Source organism: Lithobates pipiens, unplaced genomic scaffold (genome assembly GCF_037356315.1).
Source record: "Lithobates pipiens isolate NorthernLeopardFrog02 unplaced genomic scaffold, aLitPip1_a1.2 Scaffold_30, whole genome shotgun sequence".
Taxonomy (NCBI): domain Eukaryota; kingdom Metazoa; phylum Chordata; class Amphibia; order Anura; family Ranidae; genus Lithobates; species Lithobates pipiens.
The window spans coordinates 171,810,807-171,830,518 of record NW_027507791.1 but is presented as its reverse complement, the minus strand read 5'-3'; the positions used below and the strand labels follow the sequence as shown (position 1 = coordinate 171,830,518).

Sequence of the window (19,712 nt, the reverse complement as noted above, 5' to 3'; positions counted from 1 at the left end):
TAGCCTCTCTCTCTGTATACCCTAGCCTCCATCTCTGCATACCCAGGACGTTCTTCTGTATAATCTAGCCTATCTGTATACACTAGCCTGTCTTTTGTACACATTAGCCTCTCTGTGTAAACTAGCCGGTCTACTGTATACACTAGTCCATCTGTATACACTAGCAAGTCTGCATACTCCTGCCTCTCTGTGTAACCCAGCCTCGCTCTCTCTCTCTGTATACCCTAGCCTCCATCTCTGCATACCCAGGACGTTCTTCTGTATAATCTAGCCTATCTGTATAAACTATCCTGTCTTTTTTACACATCAACCTCTCTGTATAAACTAGCCGGTCCTCTGTATACACTAGTCCGTCGGTATACACTAGCATCTCTTTATACATTAGCTCTCTGTATACCCAAGCCTCTCTGTATACACTAGTCCACCGGTATACACTAGCAAGTCTGCATACACTAGCCTCTCTTTGTAACCCAACTTCTCTCTCTGCATACCCAGGACGTTCTTCTCTATAATATAGCCTATTTGTATACACTAGCCTGTCTTTTGTACACATTAGCCTCTCTGTATAAACTAGCCGGTCCTCTGTATACACTAGTCCATCTGTATACACTAGCAAGTATGCGTACTCTAGCCTCTCTCTCTGTATACCTTAGCCTCCATCTCTGCATACCCAGGACGTTCTTCTGTATAATCTAGCCTATCTGTATAATCTAGCCTATCTGTATACACTAGCCATCCATCTCTGCATACCCAGGACGTTCTTCTCTATAATCTAGCCTATTTGTATACACTAGCCTGTCTTTTGTACACATTTGCCTCTCTGTATAAACTAACCGGTCTTCTGTATACACTAGTCCACCTGTATACACTAGCAAGTATGCATACTCTAGCCTCGCTCTCTGTATACCCTAGCAAGTCTGCATACTCCTGCCTCTCTGTGTAACCCAGCCTCACTCTCTCTCTGTATACCCTAGCCTCCATCTCTGCATACCCAGGACGTTCTTCTGTATAATCTAGCCTGTGTTTTGTACACTTTAGCCTCTCTGTATAAACTAGCCGGTCTTCTGCATACACGAGTCTCTCTGTATACCCTTGGATGTCTTTTGTATACACTAGCTGCTCTTTATACATTAGCTCTCTGTATACCCAAGCCTCTCTGTATACACTAGTCCGTCTGTATACACTAGCAAGTCTGCATACAGCAGCCTCTCTGTGTAACCCAGCCGCTCTCTCTGCATACCCAAGATGTTCTTCTCTATAATCTAGCCTATTTGTATACACTAGCCTGTCTTTTGCACACATTAGCCTCCCTATATAAACTAGCCGGTCTTCTGTATACACTAGTCCGTCTGTATACACTAGCAAGTATGCATACTCTAGCCTCTCTCTCTGTATACCCTAGCCTCCATCTCTGCATACCCAGGACGTTCTTCTGTATAATCTAGCCTATCTGTATACACTAGTGTATACAGACAGACTAGTGTATACAGAGGACCGACTAATGTGTACAGATAGGCTAGATTATACAGAAGAACGTCCTGGGTATGCAGAGCGCTCAGCTTCAAGGTATGGCCAATGTGAGTAATATGAGGGACACTCCTCACCCCCGCCCCCACCTACCAGATCTGACTTTCATCCCCTTGCCCTCTCTGCCCCGGTCATCTGGTGGCAGTTTTATGCACTCCCTGGCCCCCACCCATTCATAATCCTTACCGACCTTTCTTTCCGCTGCTCACAGAAACACACTGGATGACTTGTCTAATTAACCAACTTGTACAAGACACAGCTATCCTCCTCTCTGACACCGGTCCCCCTTGGAGGCTTTACCCCTCACTGTTTGGGTGGTCCCTGCCTCTCCCTGGATGCTCCACATACAGTGCCTACAAGTAGTATTCAACCCCCTGCAGATTTAGCAGGTTTACACATTCGGAATTAACTTGGCATTGTGACATTTGGACTGTAGATCAGCCTGGAAGTGTGAAATGCACTGCAGCAAAAAAGAATGTTATTTCTTTGTTTAATTTTTTTTTAAATAGTGAAAAGTTTATTCAGAGGGTCAATTATTATTCAACCCCTCAATTCAACAGAATTCTGTTTGGTTCCCCTAAAGTATTAAGAAGTAGTTCAGGCACAAAGAACAATGAGCTTCACATGTTTGGATTAATTATCTGTTTTTCCAGCCTTTTCTGACTATTTAAGACCCTCCCCAAACTTGTGAACAGCACTCATACATGGTCAACATGGGAAAGACAAAGGAGCATTCCAAGGCCATCAGAGACAAGATCGTGGAGGGTCACAAGGCTGGCAAGGGGTACAAAACCCTTTCCAAGGAGTTGGGCCTACCTGTCTCCACTGTTGGGAGCATCATCCGGAAGTGGAAGGCTTATGGAACTACTGTTAGCCTTCCACGGGCTGGACAGCCTTTGAAAGTTTCCTCCCGTGCCGAGGCCAGGCTTGTCCAAAGAGTCAAGGCTAACCCAAGGACAACAAGGAAGGAGCTCCGGGAAGATCTCATGGCAGTGGGGACATTGGTTTCAGTCAATACCATAAGTAACGTACTCCACCGCAATGGTCTCCGTTCCAGACGAGCCCGTAAGGTACCTTTACTTTCAAAGCGCCATGTCAAGGCTCGTCTACAGTTTGCTCATGATCACTTGGAGGACTCTGAGACAGACTGGTTCAAGGTTCTCTGGTCTGATGAGACCAAGATCGAGATCTTTGGTGCCAACCACACACGTGACGTTTGGAGACTGGATGGCACTGCATACGACCCAAAGAATACCATCCCTACAGTCAAGCATGGTGGTGGCAGCATCATGCTGTGGGGCTGCTTCTCAGCCAAGGGGCCTGGCCATCTGGTCCGCATCCATGGGAAGATGGATAGCACGGCCTACCTGGAGATTTTGGCCAAGAACCTCCGCTCCTCCATCAAGGACCTTAAGATGGGTCGTCATTTCATCTTCCAACAAGACAACGACTCAAAGCACACAGCCAAGAAAACCAAGGCCTGGTTCAAGAGGGAAAAAATCAAGGTGTTGCAGTGGCCTAGTCAGTCTCCTGACCTTAACCCAATTGAAAACTTGTGGAAGGAGCTCAAGATTAAAGTCCACATGAGACACCCAAAGAACCTAGATAACTTGGAGAAGATCTGCATGGAGGAGTGGGCCAAGATAACTCCAGAGACCTGTGCCGGCCTGATCAGGTCTTATAAAAGACGATTATTAGCTGTAATTGCAAACAAGGGTTATTCCACAAAATATTAAACATAGGGGTTGAATAATAATTGACCCACACTTTTATGTTTAAAATTTATTAAAATTTAACTGAGCAACATAACTTTTTGGTTTGTAAGATTTATGCATCTGTTAATAAATCCTGCTCTTGTTTAAAGTTTGAAGGCTCTAACTTATTTGCATCTTATCAAACCTGCTAAATCTGCAGGGGGTTGAATACTACTTGTAGTCACTGTATACCACAACGACATTGTCAGAGGGGCACCACTTGACAGGACACGGGGCTTTCATTCCGGTGGCATCTCCCATTGGAGGAAGGGATGATGGCCCCAACCCCTTGGCAGCAGGTTCTTTCATGTACAGACCAGGGCGGCTCATCTTCCCTTCTGGAGTCTTGACCTTAGATGGGGGAGTTGCACTTTGGGGGGTCTGAGTGATACCTAATGCGCTGTACTGGAAGGGCTTGACATTCCCGCATATGTGTCCCCTCCCCCTGGATGCGCCCCTTGTCCCCCCCTCTGGCTCCCACCTACTCTTTGCCGACATTGCCTTCTGCAGCTTTCGGGGACCCTGGATGACTTATTTATTGAGCCTATTGGTATGAGACACTGCTTCCCTCCAGGGTGACTCTGGACCCCCCTGGAGGATTTACCCCTTACTGTTTGGGCGGTCCCAGCCTCCCTCTGGATTCTCTACACAGCCCCCGATGGCGATGCAGGAGAGACACTAATTGGCGGGCCCCAGGACTGCTGCTCGGGTGAAGCCTCCCATTGGATGGAGGGATGGTGGCACCAGCCCCTTGCCTGCCGGATTTTCCATGCACCGACCAGGGCTGCTCCTCTTTCATCTTGATGTGGTGACCATGAACTAACCGGTCTTCTGTATACACTAGTCCACCTGTATACACTAGCAAGTATGCATACTCTAGCCTCGCTCTCTGTATACCCTAGCAAGTCTGCATACTCCTGCCTCTCTGTGTAACCCAGCCTCACTCTCTCTCTGTATACCCTAGCCTCCATCTCTGCATACCCAGGACGTTCTTCTGTATAATCTAGCCTGTGTTTTGTACACTTTAGCCTCTCTGTATAAACTAGCCGGTCTTCTGCATACACGAGTCTCTCTGTATACCCTTGGATGTCTTTTGTATACACTAGCTGCTCTTTATACATTAGCTCTCTGTATACCCAAGCCTCTCTGTATACACTAGTCCGTCTGTATACACTAGCAAGTCTGCATACAGCAGCCTCTCTGTGTAACCCAGCCGCTCTCTCTGCATACCCAAGATGTTCTTCTCTATAATCTAGCCTATTTGTATACACTAGCCTGTCTTTTGCACACATTAGCCTCCCTATATAAACTAGCCGGTCTTCTGTATACACTAGTCCGTCTGTATACACTAGCAAGTATGCATACTCTAGCCTCTCTCTCTGTATACCCTAGCCTCCATCTCTGCATACCCAGGACGTTCTTCTGTATAATCTAGCCTATCTGTATACACTAGTGTATACAGACAGACTAGTGTATACAGAGGACCGACTAATGTGTACAGATAGGCTAGATTATACAGAAGAACGTCCTGGGTATGCAGAGCGCTCAGCTTCAAGGTATGGCCAATGTGAGTAATATGAGGGACACTCCTCACCCCCGCCCCCACCTACCAGATCTGACTTTCATCCCCTTGCCCTCTCTGCCCCGGTCATCTGGTGGCAGTTTTATGCACTCCCTGGCCCCCACCCATTCATAATCCTTACCGACCTTTCTTTCCGCTGCTCACAGAAACACACTGGATGACTTGTCTAATTAACCAACTTGTACAAGACACCGCTATCCTCCTGTCTGACAACGGTCCCCCTTGGAGGCTTTACCCCTCACTGTTTGGGTGGTCCCTGCCTCTCCCTGGATGCTCCACATATACCACAACGACATTGTCAGAGGGGCACCACTTGACAGGACACGGGGCTGTCATGCCGGTGGCATCTCCCATTGGAGGAAGGGATGATGGCCCCAACCCCTTGGCAGCAGGTTCTTTCATGTACAGACCAGGGCGGCTCATCTTCCCTTCTGGAGTCTTGACCTTAGATGGGGGATTTGCACTTTGGGGGGTCTGAGTGATACCTAATGCGCTGTACTGGAAGTGCTTGACATTCCCGCATATGTGTCCCCTCCCCCTGGATGTGCCCCTTGTCCCCCCCTCTGGCTCCCACCTACTCTTTGCCGACATTGCCTTCTGCAGCTTTCGGGGACCCTGGATGACTTATTTATTGAGCCTATTGGTACGAGACACTGCTTCCCTCCAGGGTGACTCTGGACCCCCCTGGAGGATTTACCCCTTACTGTTTGGGCAGTCCCAGCCTCCCTCTGGAGATGCAGGAGAGACACTAATTGGCGGGCCCCAGGACTGCTGCTCGGGTGAAGTCTCCCATTGGATGGAGGGATGGTGGCCCCAGCCCCTTGCCTGCCGGGTTTTCCATGCACCGACCAGGGCTGCTTCTCTTTCATCTTGATGTGGTGACCATGGAGGGGAGGAGTTGAAATTTATGGGGTCCGGGTGTTTGCTGGTGGGAGTGCGCTAAAGGACTTGACATTTCTGCATGTTTGTCCCCTCTCCCCTGTTTCCCCCCTCCCTTCCCACCCTTCCCTTCCCTCCTTTCCCTCCCCCTTTCCCCCTTCCACTCCCCCTTTCCCCCCTTCCCTGCCCCTTTTCCCCCCGGGGCGTGGACGGGGGAGCGGGGGTAAGGAGAGGACAATCTGCCAAAGAGAGAAAGGCATTTGTTTGGGGACTGCATGTACTTTAGGGGTATGGGACGGGGGGTGGTGGATCCCATTCTGTGATGCCTTTTCTGTTGTGACGGGCTCCCTCGTGCATGCCTACGTTTAGGGCGAGCCGAGGAGACCCCTCAGTGCTAACAGTTATATGCTCTACCTCTGTTTTGGTTATACTATTGTTTTTTGTTTCTTTGATGTTACTGATTGTCTTTTATTTGCATACCGGTATCAGACGTGACATTTACCACTGCCGGGGCTGGGGGGACTAGGATTCGGGGGCTCCCTCTCCAACCTGTCTACCCAATTACCCAAGTAGGACAGCGCGTTAAACCCAGTGTACATCTGGTAAGCGCTATAGCATAATTGTGCTGTTTTAGTATACCCTTCCTGTACTGTTGAGTGCGGACAACCCTTAATTTCCCTCTCCCCCTGGGGTTGAGGTGCCCGGCCTCTTTTTCCCTTTACCTTTCCTTGCATTTGCCCTTCCTTTCTCCCCCTTAGTTCCCACCATGCATTACCTACCCAAAACCTACCTTGGTTCAACTTTCTTTGCTTTTCTCTGATGTCCCCCCCCCCCCCTCCCCGAGGAGCGATGGCAGACTCAGTCAAGGTCACCTCTCTAAACGTTAAGGGACTGAACTCCCCTGAAAAACGGTGGATCCTCCTGTGAGAACTGAACACATCCTGTACTGATGTGGCCTTTATACAAGAAACACATTTTAAAAATACTAGCCTCCCCTTTCTATGGTCGAGATCCTTCCCTAAGGTCTACCACTCTACTAACCCCTCCTCTCCATTCTGATCTCTAGCAGGCTCCCCTGGGTTCTCCAGGATTCTCTGGTGGACCCTGGGGGCCAATATCTTTTTCTTAGGGGCCACATTGGAGAGCGCCTTTTTACATTTGCCACTGTGTACGCTCCCAATGATCACCAAGACACGTTCCTCAGAACTACCCTGCACAGATGATGTGACTTTCGGGAGGGCCAATTGATATTAGGTGGGGACTTTAATGTCCCCTTTCGCCATCGGTTGACACTTCTGCCTCTTGCTCCTCGCTCCCTACCCCTCACCTAGGTCTCTATTCTGGCACCTTAATGAGAGCCTGCTCCAGATACCGGAAGTTTTAGCAGATGTGACCAGGGAATTGGACCTTTATTTCCAAGAAAACTAAAGCAGGACTGTGACCCGGGGATAATTTGGGAGGCTCACAAGTCAGTACTCCGCAGGGTACTTATCAGGCACGGGGCGCGCATCAAACGAACACGGAAGGAACAGCTTGCTAATCTGTTTCGTGAACTTGCCTCTGTGGAAGCGAAACATAAACATACCCCCTTACGGACCTTAGAGATTGAATTGGGGACACTCCATACCCATATTGCTGTCCTACTCCATTATAAAGCGAAAGCGGCACTCCAGTTTTGTCGTAAACTGACGTAGGAGTCAGAGGACAAATGCAGAAAAATCTTAGCCAGGTCGGTAAAGGAGTTGAAATCTGGCTCTTACATACCACAGTTGATAGATGAGAATGGCCAGAGGGCTCTACCCCAACCCAAATAGTCGAAGTCTTTGAAAAATGTTACTCTGTTTTCTACAACCTGCCCGATTCAGGGTCTGGACAGGACAATATAGACAGATATGTAACCGGTTCTGGTCTACCAACCCTCTCATCGGAATCACGGGAGTACTTGGAGGACCCGATCACACTGGAAGAAGTCCAGACGGCCGTGGGACCTCCGAAGGTGGGTAAGGCTCCGGGCCCTGACGGATATACCGCACAATACTTTAAGACCTTCCTCCCTATTCTCGGCCCGCGCTTGGTGAATTTATTTAATACTCTGAGCTCGAATGGGGATTTTCCTGAGGATACCCTTAGAGCCCACATCTCGTTGATACCTAAGGAGGGCAAAGACCCAGGCCTATGTGGGAGCTACAGACCCATTTCCCTCCAAAATTCGGTCCTAAAACTATTCTCTAACTCCACGTGATTGGCACATCACTTGTAGTCCCTTATACATATTGACCAGTTAGGTTTTATTCCCACCAGGGAAGATAGGGACAACACCACTAAGGTGCTTACCCTGATCCGTAAAGCAAAGTCATCTGGGACCCCTTGTCTTTTCATGAGTACTGATATTGACCAGTTAGGTTTTATTCCCACCAGGGAAGATAGGGACAACACCACTAAGGTGCTTACCCTGATCCGTAAAGCAAAGTCATCTGGGACCCCTTGTCTTTTCATGAGTACTGATGCCGAGAAGGCTTTTGATCGGGTCAAATGGACATTAATGTTCTCGGTCCTTCGCCATATAGGTCTGAGTGAACGGATGCTGGCATGGATAAGTAAGATATACTCACGTACTTACATTCCACCGGACATCGCGCGTACGTTTATGTTGAACTTCCCCCCACCCCTTGTCACTAAGATCCGCAGTTTGCTTCACGGGTGGCATTCTGGCCTCCATTCCTGGTTCAGCAGATGCAATCTCATTAAAATGAACATACTCCCTAAATTTACTTATCTTTTCCAAGCTCTCCCGATCCAGATTCCAGTCCTGTTTTTTAAGCAAGCTCAATCCTTGCTCACTCAATTTAACTGGGCCCACAAAAATCCCAGACTTAAGCGGTCACAGCTGACATTGTCTAAACAACAGGGAGGGTTGGTTCTCCCTAACTTGCGACGCTACTACCTGGCCTCCCATCTGGGGCGTGTATTGGACTGGAATCGAAACAAATTTTCTAAGCTCACTCCCGAATCCCGCTAAGAAGCGCCATGTGGTGCTATAAGTATTTACCCACAGAATTTATGTCACATCCCACTATAGGGGCTTAGTTGAAAGTCAGTCACCTGATCGCTACCCAAAACACACTCACGTCTTTGACTTCCCCCCTATTCCCTATACGTGGCCATCCAACCTTTGAACTGGGGTCCCACTTAGAAATTCCAACCTAGACAATGCGTCTAAATTCGTCATTGATGGAAAATGGCCTTCTTTCTCAACCCTAACAGATCCGACAGGGCTTTTCCAACTGCCTTTTTGGAGAGCGGCGCAACGACATCATTTTCTCCATTCCATCCCCAATCCTCAAACGTTCGCCCGCCCTCAGACGGAGTTTGAGACTCTATGCAGGAGCGAAGGCCCTTTGGCCCACATTCTCTCTCAAACAGATTACCCACACTTAACCTGTCTGGCCAACTGGGTAAAGGACTTTAATTGCTAATTTTCCCCAGCACAGAGACAACGCATTATCACTTTGGCTCTCAAAATGTCGCTGTGCACGAAGATACAGGAGACGAATTTTAAACTTCTCACCAGGTGGTATTTGACACCATCAAAGCTGCAGAAATGTTTCCCCTCTTCCTCGAACATATGCTGGAGGTGTGGAGAAGAAGAGGGCACGTTGCTGCACATTTTTTGGTCCTGCCTCAGCTTGGTGGACTTCTGGACAGAGATCCGATGCATGACACAAAAATTCACAGACTTCTCCATCCAGGAAGAGGCTGCATTCTTTCTCTTGTACCATTCACAGATTCCCATTAAGAAGTACAAAAAAATCTATTTTACGGCATGTGATTAATGCGGCGAAATCCTGCATCCCTCTCTATTGGAAAAAATGTTCCCCCCCTTTCATTACTCACTGGCTTAGGAAAATAGAGGACATTAAAAAAAATGGAGGACTTGATCCTCACATCACAAGGTAAACAAGAATTTTTTAAACAAACCTGAGACATCTGGAATACCTTTATATTCTCGCTAGAAGGATGTCGCCTGCTATCGCCTTAGTGCTCTGAGCTTTCCTTGACTGGCCCCTTGGACAGTGGCTGCCATCGTGTCTCGTCCCCTCTTCTCCTTTTCTGATCTTTCAACCCTTCTCTTTTCGGCCTTCCTCCCCTATCTCTCACCCCCTCCACCCCCTCTCTCTTTTGGAAAGAGTGGAAAATTGGGAATGACGGCCCCACACCCCCCTCTGGATGGATTATGCCGGAGGGACCTGGGGTTTGTGTGACCCTGGATCTTGGTACAGTACTTTATCCGTGCCTCGAATCATTGTGATTGATGGAAGGCAGACTCACAGTTGCGAATATACCTGTATCAAGTATTGTTCAGCTGCTTTTTGCTCTGTATTTCTCTGTTGCATTATGTACTTGGGGGACCGTCTTCCCCTATTTGGAAAAAAAATTATATTTGAAAAAAAAAGAAGCCTACGACACCTGGTATTCCCAGGCGGTCTCCCATCCAGGCATTAACCAGGCCGGACCCTGCTTAGCCTCCAAGATCAGATGAGATGGAACAGATTCAGTGTGATGTGGCCGTAGCCAATATCTTCAGGCACTCTCAACTCTCTTGACAAACACCAAGATGGTCACCTTGGAAACAAGCGGAAAAAAATAGGTCAATGGCCACAACATAAAAAGAAGCCTACGGCATCTGGAAATCCCAGGCGGTCTCCCATCCAGGTACTAAACTGGTCCCAACCCTGCTTAGCCTCTAAGATCAGATAAGATTGGGCTCTTTCAGGGTGGTGTGGCCGTAGGAGATTTCTTCAGGCACTCTCAACCTTGACTAACGCCAATATGGTCACCTTGGGAAACAAACAAAAAAATCAAGTCAACGCCAACAACATGAGAAGAAGTCTACAGCACCTAGTATTCCCAGGTGGTCTCCCATCCAGGTATTAACAAGGCCCGACCCTGTTTAGTCTCTGAGAACAGACGAGATCTGGTGCTTTCAGGGTTATGTGGCCATAGGCGAGCTCTTCAAGCACTCTCAACCCTCTTGACAAACACCAAGATGGTCACCTTGGTAAACAAAAAAACAAAAAAACAAGTCAACGCCAACAACATAAAAATAAGCCTCCAGCACCTAGTATTCCCAGGTGGTCTCCAATCCAGGTACTAGCAAGGCCCGACCCTGTTTAGCCTCTGAGATCAGAGGAGATCGGGCGCTTTCAGGCTTATGTGCCCATAGGCAATCTCTTTGGCCACTCTCAACCCTCTTGACAAATGCCAAGATAGTCACCTTGGGAAACAAGCGAAAAAAAAACAGGTCAATGTCAACAACATAAAAAGAAGACTACGGCACCTGGTATTCCAAAGCCATCTCCCATCCAGGGACTAACTAGGCCCAACCCTTCTTAGCCTCAGAGATGAGAAGAGATAGGGCTCTTTCAGGGTGATGCTGCTGTAAGCGAACTCTTTGGGCACTCTCAACCCTCTTGACAAATGCCAAGATGGTCACCTTGGGAAACAAGTGAAAAAAAAAAAAAAACGAATCAAGGCCAACAACATAAAAAGAAGCCTACAATAACTGGTATTCCCAGGTGGTCTCCCATCCAGGTACTAACCAGGCCTGACTCTTCTTAGCCTCCAAGATCAGACGAGATTGGGTGCTTTCAGAGTGCTCGGACTCTTTCCCCATCACTAATGGGATGAGGCAGGGGTGCCCTCTGTCTCCCCTAATTTTTATTCTGACACTGGAACCACTTATGTGTCACGTTCGGAATGACCCGAATATTACTGGCATATCCAAACCCTCGGCACACCACAAAATTGCGGCGTACGCTAACGATCTAATTTCTTTTGTCTCCAATCCACACATTTCGCTTCCCAATATACTCACGGCTCTCCGGCGATACGGCAGCCTATCAAACTATAAAATCAATTGCACCTTTGGCTGTATTGAATATATCGGTCCCGGATGGTGAGGCCAAGAGGCTACGCTCCGCTTTTCCATTCTACTGAGCTGAAAAATCTATACGTTACCTGGGCGTTGACATCGCAGCGGATTTGGCGCAATTGTACCCCGCTTAATTTTGTCCCTCTCCTGAATAGACTGAAATCTGATTTGGGAAACTGGCATGCTTTAACACTGACCTGGTTCAGGCGCTGTAATGCATTCAAAATGACGGCCCTCCCGCGGATTTTATACTTGTTCCAGACATTACCGATCCGGTTACCCCCAATTTTTTTCAGACAACTGCAGGTGCTGCTCCGGGACTTTATTTGGCCGCGCAAACCGCCCAGAGCCCGTTTGCAATTGCTTGCCAGACCAAAGGACAAGGGGGGTCTGGGTCTCCCAGATCTGAGACAATACTACAGAGTGACTCTGCTAGCGAGAGTCGTTGATTGGCATTGTAATGGCCCACACAAGCAGTGGGTGGAGATGGAGATTGAGGATGGATCCATTCCCCTATTGACCTCCCCGTGGCTCCTGTCCTCCCTACCAAAAGACCTCAGAGATCACCCCGTAGTGGGAGCTACGTTGGCTGTTGTGCGGAGGTTGTTCCGCTGCACACACATTGCTCCCCTGCCGTCACCAATGACTCCGGTTATAGGTAATCCAGACTTCCCACCGGGATTTACCAACAAGAAACTGCGACAGTTGACAGTGGTGGGGAAACAGCGTCTGGGAGAGGTGTGGCCCTCGGGAGGGCTCCCGACCACGCAAACTGTCGCCAAGCTTTCTGACCCTCCGCTTGACTTGTTTAGTGCTTATCAACTTCATCACTTTCTTCTGGCCATACAAAGGGCCCCCTACACTCCTAGAGACCTGACACCCTATGAATCCATCTGTCACAAAAAGGAACCTGTGCGACACACCCTCTCCCTCCTGTACAACCTATTAAGTAGTCAGGAGGAGGAGTCGACCCCACCATTTATCCACAAATGGGAGAGGGACTTTGGCATCACATTTACCCCACAACAGATAGGCAAGATCCTGACATTAGTACATAAAGCTTCCATCGCAAACCAATATCAAGAATCAGGATACAAGATAGTCTCACGCTGGTATAGAGTCCCATACCTTCTGAATAAAATGAATAGATCGATCCCGGATGTTTGTTGGAGGTGCAATTCAGATACGGGGACCATGGGACACATTTTCTGGGCATGCCTGGCCTTGAGGAACTTTTGGGTGGAGGTGACCGAGACGATAAAAACTCTCAGAAATGTAGATATCGCAGACAACCCAGCAGCGTGCCTTCTACACTTGACCGAACAGCCTGTTCGAAAATACAAAAAAACCCTCCCGATGCAACTCCTGAACGCCGCCCGGGCCTGCATTCCCACGCTGTGGAGGCAGCCTCAGCCCCCCATCCAAAGTGCTGTGGTATTCCAAAGTCAATCATATTCTCCGGATGGAAGAATTGACCGCCACCCTTCACAACACTGAAGAGGCATTTAGTGTTACATGGAGGCCCTGGAGGTATTTTTCTGGTACTTGAGACTACATTCGGGAGGTGAGCAGCGCCCCTGTCCCAGAAAAAGACTGAACATCTAACGTTTACCTACGTAGGCCATGTCTGCCCTCGGTGGCATCCCCCCCCCCCCCTCCCTTTTCGTCTTTATTTTTCTATTTTTCCCCGCCGCCATCCCCCCCCTTCCTCTCTCTCCGTCTTTGCACTCTCTTCTTCCCCCGTCCTCCCTTTTGACTATGCCTTGTCTCCTTACTAGCCTTTGGGACCCAGAAGAGCCCCAGGGTTCTGGACACGACCGGCTCATATTTTACTCTGGTTCACATAGGTCATGATAAGCTGGCTCGCTGTGGTCCCAGTTGCTCTCCATGATTACATTTGTCCGAACAGGGCTGCATTAGTTATACTGTACTACATGTCCGAGGTGGGGTTTCTCTCATTTCTGCATGAAACTCTAGGACTCCCCTCTGAGAACCCAGAGTTATTTGGCTGCCTATTTTTTGTTACCATGTAATTGTGACCCTGGGTCATGCTGTATGGTTGACTGTTATATTTATGTTGTTCTACTTATACTTAATAAAAGAATAAAACAAAAAAAAAAAAATAAGTCAATGCCAACAACTTAAAAAAAGCCTATGGCATCGAGAAATCCCAGGCGTTCTCCCATCCAGGTACTAACCAGGTCCCAACCCTGCTTAGCCTCTGAGATCAAATGAGGTTTGGCTCTTTCAGGATGATGCAGCCATAGTAGATTTTTTCAGGCACGCTCAACCCTCTTGACAAACGCCAAGATGGTCACCTTGGGAAACAAACAAAAAAAAACAAGTCAACGCCAACAACATAAAAAGAAGCCTACCGCACCTAGTATTTCCAGACGGTCTCCCATCCAGGTATTAACAAGGCGCGACCCTTTCTAGCCTCTGAGATCAGCGGAGATTGGGCGCTTTCAGGGTGATGTGCCCATAGGCAATCTCTTTGAGCACTCTCATCCCTCTTGAAAAATGCCAAGATAGTCACCCTGGGAAACAAGCGAAAAAAAACAGGTCAACGCCAACAACATAAAAAGAAGACTACGGCACCTAGTGCCGTCTCCCATTCAAGTACTAACTAGGCCCAACCCTTCTTAGCCTCTGAGATCAGAAGAGATAGGGTGCTTTCAGGGTGATGCGGCTATAAGCGATCTCTTTAGGCACTCTCAACCCTCTTGACAAATGCCAAGATGATCACTTTGGGAAACAAGCGAAAAAAACAGGTCAACACCAACAACATAAAAATAAGCCTGCGGCATCTGGAAAACCCAGGCGGTCTCCCATCCAGGTACAAACCAGGCCCAACCCTGCTTAGCTTCTGAGACCAAACGAGATTGGGCGCTTTCAGGGTGTTGTGCTCGTAGGCAATTTCTTTGTGCACTCTCAACCCTCTTGACACATGCCAAGATGGTCACCTTGGGAAACAAGGGAAAATAAAACAGGTCAACGCCGACAACATAATGAGAAGCCTACGGCACCTGGTATTCCCAAGCTGTCTCCCATCCAGGTACTAACCAGGCCCATTGCTGCTTAGCCTCTGAGATCAGATGAGATTGGGCTCTTTCAGGGTGATTTGGCCGTAGGCACTCTCTTTGGGCACTCTGAAGCCTCTTGACAAAGGCCAAGATGGCACTTTGGGAAACAAGCTAAAAAAAACAGGTCAAAGCCAACAACATAAAAAGAAGCCCACGGCATCCAGTATTCCCAGGCGATCTCCCAATCAAGACACTAACCAGACCAGATCCTTCTATGGCACCTGGTCTTCCCAGGCAGTCTCCCATCCAGGTACAAACCAGGCCTGACGCTGCTTAGCCTCTGAAATTAGACGAGATCGGGTGCTTTCAGGTTGATGTGGCCGTAAGCATTCTCTTCAAGACACACCCAACCCTCTTGACAAACGCCAAGATGGTCGCCTTGAGAAACAAGCAAAAAAAACAGGTCAAAGCCAACAACATAAAAAGAAGCCTATGGGCTTACAGCGGACCCTAAGAGATGGGACCCACTAGCTCTGTCATGGTTCGGACGCTGTAATATGAACGCAATGCCACGACTTCTGTATCTACTACAAGCCTTACCTATCAAAATACCCCAGACTTTCTTTCATGCGGTTCGCTCAACCTTTATCAAGTTCCTCTGGCACGGAAAACATATGCGTATTGGTAGGGCAATGCTGTTGCGACCGAAATTGCGGGGAGGTATTGGCTTCCCGGACCCTGCTCTATATTACACAGCGACGCACATGACACCGGTGGTTGACTGGTGCTGGTGTTCTGCCATATACTGTCCGGCCATGATAAAGTGTCTGCGCCGTACTGCGCATGCGCAGTACGGAGCAGACGAAGCTTCGGAAAATCTCCGAAGCCGAACGGCGCCTGCGCGGTGAGTGGAGGTGGTAGCCCCACCATCCAAGCGGACATAGGGTTGTGAATATTAGAGGGCCCCTCGCAGGCGAGCTTAGCTCGCCACGCTTCGGGCTCGGCCTCGCTGTGCTCGGCTCTTTTATATTCTTACTCTATGTCCACTTGGATAGTGGGGATAGAAACTGGACTCAGTGCGCAGGCGCCGTTCATGCTCGGCAATTTTCGGAATCTGTGTTGCTGTGTACTGCGCATGCGCAGTACACAGCGGACACTATCCGATGGGGGACCATATGTGATAGGACACCGGCATGGGGAACTGAAGCTATGGGTCAAGCTAGAGCAGGAGATGGTGCGGGTTTCACTGACTGGTCTGCCTTGGGCGGGGAGGCCATTGGAGCCCTGTGTGACTACTCACCCGTTAATTGGCCCCTCGCTCGCCGAGATGGATAGTTTTTTTCACCTTTCCCACCTGACTAACTTCCCTTCTCCTATGACCCCAATTATTGGACATCCTAGATTCCCTCCGGGCCTGTCTGACCAGGCCTTTACCAGGCAAGCCCCGAAAGGGCTTCTGAGAGCAGCCCTATTTCTTGGACCCACGGGCTTGATTCCCATGGGGACCATACTGCTAGAGCAAGTACCTGTTGCATTGGATAGCTGGAGAGCTAGACAGCTAATCCATTTCCTCTGATCACTACCTAACCATTCGTTCTTCTCTAGACAATTCCACCCCTTCGAGGAACTTTGCCTGGATGATGGCCCAGTTCGTGGTTTCCTCTCTAGGTCCTACCAAATCCTGACAGACGCACAATCCTCCACGGATCCACCCTTCCTAGCTAAATGGAAAAGGACTTACAAACTACATTCTCCAAACCACAGAAGGACAGAATACTATTTTTCGCCCATAAGTCGTCACTCTGCAGTAAATATCAGGAGATCTCATATAAGCTGATCACACGCTGGTATCGTACACCGGTGGTGTTGGCCAAAATATTCCCCGGTCAATCTGACCGCTGCTGTCGCTGCGGGCAACAGGCTGGCACCATTCTCCACATTTTCTGGGAATGCCCTAAATTACAAACATTCTGGCAGCCTGTCCTGAGACTCATCCACAAGTTCACTGACATTTCCTTAGCCAATGATCCCACAGCAGTTCTTCTCAATCTAACTCCTATGTCGAGAAAGCGTTATCATAAGTCCTTACTTAAACATCTCCTCAATGCAGCTAGGGCCTGTATCCCAAGTCAGTGGAAAGAGCAATCTGCTCCAATGGTGACCCAGTGGTTCGCAAGGGTAAATGATATTGAACGAATGGAAGACCTGACTGCCACAATGAGGGATAAAACGGAGGAGCATGGGAACAGATGGTTCTACTGGACCCAGTTTCGCTTTTCGGAAGAATACCTCCGCGAGACATAGTAAGCTCATGGTGATCGTTGGAGATCGCTGTTCCAAACGTTGGACAGCTGATGAGCTGGTGAGCCGAGGGCGTCTCTTGCTCCCTGGGAGGGGACCCCATCCTATCCACTCTACCCACGACACCCCCTTACCCCTTCTTTTCCTTTTCTGCCATTTCCTTCCCCAATCTTCTCTTTCCCCTTCTCCCTCCTTTCAGTTCTACTATTTCCCTTCTTAACTCAAAAAAGGGAAAAGAAAATGGTATGTTCCGACCCCATTTGACTACTACACAATACTCTTCCCCTATCTATGGATATCTAAACTCTTCGAGGACAGCAGGGCTAGTATCAATAATATTTTAAGTGGTAGAGGATCCCAACGAGATGGAGCTTTAATCTCATCTTGATATGACCGCAAAGCTGTACACATGCTATTCTCCTCGGACTTCTTACCATTGGCTCTGATATCCATACAATATGATCGTTTGTTTGTAACTATTTGTATCACACATTCTGTGAAGTTGCCTTTGCATTGTATGTTGCATACTACTAAATAAAAAAAAATAAAAAAAAGAAGCCTATGGCACCTGGTATTCCCAGGCGGTCTCCCATCCAGGTACTAACCAGGCCCGACACTGTTTAGCATCCGAGATCAGACGAGATTGGGTGCTTTCAGGGTGATGGGGCCATAGGTAATCTCTTCAGGCACTCTCAACCCTCTTGACATACGCCAAGATGGTCACCTTGGGAAACAAGTGAAAAAAAAAACAGGTCAAGGCCAACAACATAAAAAGAAGCCTACAGCACCTAGTATTCCCAGGTGGTCTCCAATCCAGGTACTAGCAAGGCCCAACCCTGTTTAGCTTCTGAGATCAGAGGAGATCGGGTGCTTTCAGGGTTATGTGCCCATAGGCAATCTCTTTGGGCATTCTCAACCCTCTTGACAAATGCCAAGATAGTCACCTTGAGATACAAGTGATAAAAAACAGGTCAATGTCAACAACATAAAAAGAAGAATACGGCACCTGGTATTCCAACGCCATCTCCCATCCAGGTACTAACTAGGCCCAACCCTTCTTAGCCTCAGAAAAGAGAAGAGATAGGGCTCTTTCAGGGTGATGCTGCTGTAAGCGATCTCTTTGGGCACTCTCAACCCTCTTGACAAATGCCAAGATGGTCATCTTGGGAAACAAGCAAAAAAAAGAAAACGAATCAACGCCAACAACATAAAAAGAAGCCTAGAATAACTGGTAATCCCAGGTGGTCTCCCATTCAGGTACTAACCAGGCCCGACTCTTCTTAGCCTCCAAGATCAGATGAGATTGGGTGCTTTCAGAGTGATGTGGCCATAGGCAATCTCTTCAGGCACTCTCAACCCTCTTGACAAACACCAAGATGGTCACTTTGGGAAATAAGCGAAAAAAAAACAGGTCAACGCCAACAACATAAAAAGAAGTCTACGACACCTGGTTTTCCCAGGCGGTCTCCCCTCCAGGTACTAACAAGGCCCGACTCTATTAGCCTCCAACATCAAACGAGATCGGGTGCTTTCAGGGTGATGTGCCCGTAGGCAATCTCTTCAGGCACTTTCAACCCTCTTGACAAACGCCAAGATGGTCACCTTGGGAAACAAGCAAAAAAATAAAATTAAGTCGGAAGCTAGAGACAATACGGCCCGAGTCCTCAATTTAATCCATGCGGCGCATGTACAGGGAAGGCCCTTGCTTATGTTGTCAACGGATGCGGAGAAGGCCTTTGACAAGGTGGCCTGGCACTTTATGCAGGCCACCCTGGAACATATAGGTCTTGGCCCCAACATGATGAGCAGGGTAATGTCGCTTTACTCCACGCCATCGGCAGCGGTACGGGTGACCGAGTGGTGCTCGGACTCTTTCCCCATCACTAATGGGACGAGGCAGGGGTGCTCTCTGTCTCCCCTAATTTTAATTCTGACACTGGAACCACTTATGTGTCACGTTCGGAATGACCCGAATATTACTGGCATATCCAAACCCTCGGCACACCACAAAATTGCGGCGTACGCTGACGATCTAATTTTTTCCGTCTCCAATCCACACATTTTGCTTCCCAAAATACTTGCGTCTCTACAGCGATACGGCAGCCTATCAAACTATAAAAACAATTGCGCCAAGTCGGCTGTATTGAATATATCGGTCCCGGATGGTGAGGCCAAGAGGCTCCGCTCCTCTTTTCCATTCTACTGGGCTGAAAAATCTATACGTTAACTGGGCGTTGACATCGCAGCGGATTTAGCGCAATTGTACCTGCTTAATTTTGTCCCTCTCCTGGATAGACTGACATCTGATTTGGGAAACTGGCATGCTTTAACACTGACCTGGTTCGGGCGCTGTAATGCATTCAAAATGATGGCCCTCCCTCGGATCTTATACATGTTCCAGACATTACCGATCCGGTTACCCCCAATTGTTTTTCAGACAACTGCAGGTGCTGCTCCGGGACTTTATTTGGGTGCGTGAAGGGTGGCGGTCAATTCTTCCATCCGGAGAATATGATTGACTTTGGAATACCACAGCACCTTGGATGGGGGCTGAGGCTGCCTCCACAGTGCGGGAATGCAGGCCCGGGCGGCATTCAGGAGTTGCATCGTGAGGGTTTTTTTGTCTTTTCGAACAGGCTGTTCGGTCAAGTGTAGAAGGCACGCTACTGGAAACCCAAAAGTTCCTCAAGGTCGGGCATGCCCAGAAAAGGTGT

General features: G+C 48.5%; 6 pseudogenes; all 6 read right to left on the bottom strand.

The window, feature by feature from the left end:
* Positions 1–10,414: 10,414 nt before the first annotated feature.
* Positions 10,415–10,534, bottom strand: LOC143949302 (5S ribosomal RNA; annotated as a pseudogene).
* A 95-nt stretch (positions 10,535–10,629) lies between these two features.
* Positions 10,630–10,748, bottom strand: LOC143949606 (5S ribosomal RNA; annotated as a pseudogene).
* Positions 10,749–14,688: 3,940 nt separating this feature from the next.
* Positions 14,689–14,807, bottom strand: LOC143949152 (5S ribosomal RNA; annotated as a pseudogene).
* Positions 14,808–17,554: 2,747 nt separating this feature from the next.
* LOC143945617 (5S ribosomal RNA) lies at positions 17,555–17,673 on the bottom strand (annotated as a pseudogene).
* A 101-nt stretch (positions 17,674–17,774) lies between these two features.
* LOC143948418 (5S ribosomal RNA) lies at positions 17,775–17,893 on the bottom strand (annotated as a pseudogene).
* Positions 17,894–18,214: 321 nt separating this feature from the next.
* LOC143948855 (5S ribosomal RNA) lies at positions 18,215–18,333 on the bottom strand (annotated as a pseudogene).
* Positions 18,334–19,712: the final 1,379 nt, after the last annotated feature.